This window comes from Vulpes vulpes, chromosome 5, assembly GCF_048418805.1.
Source record: "Vulpes vulpes isolate BD-2025 chromosome 5, VulVul3, whole genome shotgun sequence".
Classification (NCBI taxonomy): Eukaryota; Metazoa; Chordata; class Mammalia; order Carnivora; family Canidae; genus Vulpes; species Vulpes vulpes.
In genome coordinates, this window is record NC_132784.1 from 86,162,034 (window position 1) to 86,167,898 (window position 5,865).

Here is a 5,865-nt window from a genome sequence, read left to right on the forward strand (position 1 = left end):
TTTTTAAAAATCTGCCGTATATCTCAAAGGGGCAGAGAAAGAATTTACAATTATAAGTTTTGTAAAGTAAATGCTCTATAAAGGGAAGTTCCTTTGGTCAGGAAGAAGACTGTCTAAAGTTTAGTCAAGCTAAGGGCTCGTTACGTGCACCTTCTTAATTTGACAGAAATTGATTACAAGGGAAAATCTCTTCTCCCAGTGTATGAGAACTGGTAACTATTTCTGTTTTATTAATATTCAAGGAAGGTCAGATATGAGAATATCATTATGTGAATTCAGTGAGAATAAAGATATAACTATTATTTTTTGCAACAGATTTGTCACCAGAACATACGCTTTGGGAAAACTGCCTCTAAACCTTCAGCAAAATGGAAAAAGAAAAGACTCACATCCACATCATTATCATTGGGCACATAGATTTGGACAAGGCTACCACTCTTGGTCATCTGATCTACAAATGTGGTGGGATTGACCAACTACCAAAACATTTGTGAAGGAGGCTGCTGAGATGAGAGAGTGTACCTTCAAGGGTGCCTGGGTCTTGGATGAACTGAAAGCTGAATGTGAACGTGATATCATCATTGATATCTCCCTGGAAATTCAAGACCAGGAACTATTATGTGACCATCACTGATGCCCCAAGGTACAGAGTGTTTATCAAAAACATGATTACAGGCACATCTCCAACTGACTGTGCTGCTGGTGTTGATGGATTTGAAACTGGTATCTCTCTCTCTCTGTGACTATCATAAATAAATAAATAAATAAAAAATAAAAAAAAAAAGGGGGATCCCTGGGTGGCGCAGCGGTTCGGCACCTGCCTTTGGCCCGGGGCGCAATCCTGGAGACCCGGGATCGAATCCCACATCGGGCTCCCGGTGCATGGAGCCTGCTTCTCCCTCTGCCTGTGTCTCTGCCTCTCTCTCTCTCTCTCTGTGACTATCATAAATAAATAAATAAATAAATAAATAAATAAATAAATAAATAAATATTAAAAAAAAAAAAAAAAAAAGAAACTGGTATCTCCAGGAATGGGCAGACCCGAGAGCATGCCTCCTGGCTCACACACTAGGTATGAAACAACTAATTGTTAGTGTTAACCAAATGGATTCCCCCGAGCCACCCTACAGCCAGAAGAGAGACAAGAAAATCCTTAAGGAAGTTAGCACCTACATCAAGAAAATTGGCTGCAACCCTGACCGCATCTCTGTCAATTTCTGGTTGGAATGGTGACAACATGCTGGAGCCAAGGGCTAACATGCCTTGGTTCAGGGTGGAAAATCACCCATAAAGATGGCAAAGCCAGTGCAACCACACTGCTCGAAGTCCTGGATTGCATTTTGTCACCAACTGGTCCAACTGACAAGCCCTTGCATCTGCCCTGCCATGACGTCTACGGAATTGGTGGTATTGATACTGTCCCTGTGGGCCAAGTGGAGACTGGTATTCTTAAACCTGTCATAGTGGTCACCTTTTCTCCAGTCAACGTTACAACTGGAGTAAACTCTGTTGAAATACACCATGACGCGTTCAGTGAGGCTCTTCCTGGGGACAGAGTGGGTTTCAGTATCAAGAATGTATCTGTCAAAGATGTGCATTGTGACAGTGTGGCTGGTGACCGCAAAGATGATGCACTAATGGAGGAAGGTAGCTTCATAGCCCAGGTGATTATCTGGAACATTCCAGGCCAAATCAGTGCTGGATATGAACCTACGTGAATTGTCACACAGCTCACTTTGTTTGCAGGTTTGCTAAGCTAAAGGAGAAAATTGATTATTGTTCTGGAAAAGAAGCTGGAAGATGTCCTCCAGCTCTTAAAATCTGGTGGTTCTGCTGTCATTTATATGGTTCCTGGCATGCCTGTGAATGTTGAGAGCTTCTTTGACTATCCTACTCTGGGTTGTTTTGCTGTTTTTGACATGAGACATATGGTTGTTGTGTGGACAAGACGGCAGCTGGAGCTCGCAAGGGCACCAAATCTGCCCAGAAAGCTCAGAAGGCTAAATGAGTATTGTGTCCAATACCTCCCACCCTACTCTTAACCAGTGGCAGAAGAATGGTCTCAGAAGTGTATCTGTCAATTGGCCATTTAAGTTTAATAATAAAAATCTGGATCATGATACTAATGTATCATAAAAGCTTCCAAAGGAACAGCAAATGTTCTGTGGGCCATTTGGGTTTTTGTGTGTGTGTGGCAGTTTTAAGATATTAGTTTTCAAAATCAGTACTTTTTTTTTTTAATTTTTATTTATTTATGATAGTCACAGAGAGAGAGAGAGAGGCAGAGACACAGGCAGAGGGAGAAGCAGGCTTCATGCACCGGGAGCCCGATGTGGGATTCGATCCCGGGTCTCCAGGATCACACCCTGGGCCAAAGGCAGGCGCCAAACCGCTGCGCCACCCAGGGATCCCCAAAATAAGTACTTTTTAATGGAAACAATTTGACCACAAATCTGAAACCCATTAAAACAAAAGTTTGTTTGTTTATTTATTTATTCATTCATTCATTCATTTAAAACAAAAGTTTAATGAGGAAAAAATATATGACTATTAAATAACAGATCACTTATGTGTTAGTTAATAGAAAAAGAAGCTCAGTGCGTGTAGTATTTCTCTGTCTTTAATCAGCTGGTATTAAATACTGATCCCTTAATCTTTATTATTGTTATTTTTTTAGCCCATCACTTCTGTTGCATGATAGCCATGCTGGATTGTAGCTCCTGCTGATTCTCTATACTAAAAAATCTCTCCTCTGATTTGAAGCCTGAGGCATCAGAGGTAAGTGAGAAATGGGTTGTCATGTATGTCAAAACTCTTCATCTTTGTCACTGTTACATTTCACACTTTGTCAGCTCATGTCTCAGGTTTTCTTGTCATGTTTCTTGCATGGCTCTTTTGCTTTTCTCTTTAACAGGAATCAACTTGCTCTTGCCTCTTCTTCTTGGCCATAAGCATACACATCTAGTATACATAGTGGAAGTTGCTGAAACTAAAATTTCTGGTAGTCCCAGATTGTTTACACATTGTGTAGAATATAAGAAAAGTACTTGAAGGACATTATACTTTCTAGGATTATGACAGTTCATGTATGGATGAGATTTCCATTTGAGTTGAGTAGAATTTTCTTTGCACATGTGAAATGAACTTAATTACCAAGTTTTGTTTTTAAACTCTGATTTTGCTTTAAAACTGTAATTGATATAAATTTAAATGTATATCAATATAATTGATATGAATTTAAAATTATTTAAAGTAACATGAGCATACTTTTTAAATTTATGAGACAATCTATTGTCATTGAGTAAGTTTTATTTTTGAAAAGGAAGATTCTAAAGCCTCAGTTTCACCTTCTGTACAACAGAAATAATGTTTTGTGATAAATGTTTTATTAGAACCTTGCATTAGGAAAATACAAGAGTAGATGAGACATAGACCATAATGAAATTTTAGAAAGATAAGGACTTTTATTTAAATATGAAGTGTCCACAGTGATATCTTTAAAAAATTAAGAGTATAAAAATGATACCTAAGAGTAACTTATTTTCAAATGCACTTAAATCATTAGTCAAGTGGCACTGAGTTTATTGCGTGATTATGGATGCTACATCAGAGGAAAAACAGCTTGCCTCCCTCAGATAAAAATATGTGCTCGCTTCATTCCATGAAGGCAATTGCTTCTGGCTTTGTTATAAATAATCCTGTGTTATTTGTCTCTTATAATTCTGAAACATAAGTAATTTTTCCTTTAATATAACCTCAAACATAATCGTGATTAAATTGACTTGCAGATACAAAGTTGAACTCGAGTATTTATAGAAAGATTTTTAAGGACAGTTCTGTATGGATAATGGAACCTAATTGGAGATACGCATTACCAACTGTAACATAAAATGGGATTTTTCATAGAGTCATGGGAGCCACGATGTGGCCGTAATTTCCTCATCACGTATCTTACACTGGGTCAGAGAAAATGCATACCTCCTAACATAGCCAAAAAGCATCTACCTGATAGGAATTCAGATAAGAACTAGACTATTATACTACATCCAAAATCAAATTTCTATCAAATCAATTACAGACCAAGTTGAAATTATTTAGAATTTTTAATTTGCTCTATAGAAAAATTCACTCAGTTTTATTCATTCTTTTACTCAATCGACAAATATAAAACTGAGTTAGAGTTCAAACAGAATTAAGGTATCATCATATGAAATTAGAAAGTTCTAAGTTTGATTTATAGCTCTGTATTCTACAAATGATGCTAGTGATTTTGTGATAATTAGAGTGACAATTCATTGTCCACTGTGATCTGCCGAGGTGTTTTGTTTGAATATGAATATGAGAGTCTTCCATGTGACTGACTCCCAGATGCAGTTCAGCCTTTAGTATTTCTTGTGTTTTCCTGGGTAGCGAGAATCTAGTCCACTGTGCCTTGGCACCTGGTATTCCTGGTATTGTGATATCCCTTTATCATTACCATGCTCTCTTTTGGAACATGCAAATTATTCTACTCTCTCCACATCTTGCTAGAGTCATTGGGGGACCTTCAGTAAGACCAAACCAGAACCATGCAGCCATTCCAACTATGGGGTTCTTGCTTCCTTCCTGGGCTTTACCTGAGACAGGTGGCAAAAATCACCTGCGCTTGAATTTTAAAAATGCTATTTTCTATCCATACTTTAAACTCAAGTCCAGATGGAAGGGGGCATGGGGAGGGTAGGTGTAGCTTGGGGAGCAGTCACTCTTTAGAAACCTGTTAGCAGTTATTCACTCCATATTTCTTCAAGTCCTAGAGGAGCTAACAGAAGGAGAACCAGTAGTTCTTCACTAGTCCTCCAAGTAGTAGTATAAACAATGAAAATCTGAGGAGCATAATCTACTAGTAACTTTGTGTTTATGACTGAGTCTCAGGTAGCGCAGAATTAATTCAAGAATCACCTTAACTGCTGAGCTATGAATTATTCTTTTGGTGGCAAACTCACTGAAGATCAGGAGATACTGGTTGACCTCATTTCTGCAGCTGGTGATTGATCTGATGATGACAAAGTGATTCTTAAAAAAAGTTATTTAGCTTCTCATTAAGCACATTATTGAGCAAAATTAGTTGCTCCTTTGTGGAAATATTATAACCTCACATAATATCCTTAATTTCAACAAAATACTTTTTTTTGTTGTTTACAACAAAACATAAGTGGTTTAACAGCTCTCTCTCTCTCTTTAAGAAGTGGACAATCCACAGTAATTTTCAGTAATTTATAAAGTTTAGTTTTGTTGAGCATTCTTCTGAATCTTAAAAGATTTGGCTTTTTGGTATTTGCCTCGATGAATGCTTTCAAGTAGTGAGCAGTGTTCTCTTGACATGAGGCAGAAACATAGACATTTATGTCAGAATAGTCAGGAAAAAAGGTAAGGTGGGAGGAAAATGGAAGAGAGTGTAAAGAAATCCAGACTAGAAGTTGTCTATGGCATTGTTCCATTCTGTCAGAGGTTCCTTTAAGTTAATTATGCCATAGATTAGATAGTCTTGTGGCTGAATCACCAGTGATTCAGGGCCAGGCAGGACTAGGTTGGGAGAAATAGATAGGGGGCAATGGGACCAGACTCACAGAAATCCCCCAAATGCTGAGATGTAAGGAAACCAGAAATAAGGGAAGAGACAAGACCACCTGGTCCTGGATGTTAGGGAGTATTTTTCTTTAGTGGCTACAATGAAATCACAGAAAATCACCAGACCACAAAGAAGTAAGTCATTAAGGGTGTTATTGATAGTCCTTGCTCAACCCAAGATGGCACAAGACTCTCAAGGCCACGAGCTTCCCCATCAGTTCTGAATAAAAGATTGCCACCAAAAGCCCTCAGTAGCAG

At 38.2% G+C, this 5,865-nt stretch overlaps 1 pseudogene; it reads left to right on the plus strand.

Annotated features, from left to right (window-relative positions):
* The first annotated feature begins 368 nt into the window (after positions 1–368).
* LOC112914555 (elongation factor 1-alpha 1-like) lies at positions 369–2,008 on the plus strand (annotated as a pseudogene).
* The last annotated feature ends 3,857 nt before the right edge of the window (positions 2,009–5,865 follow it).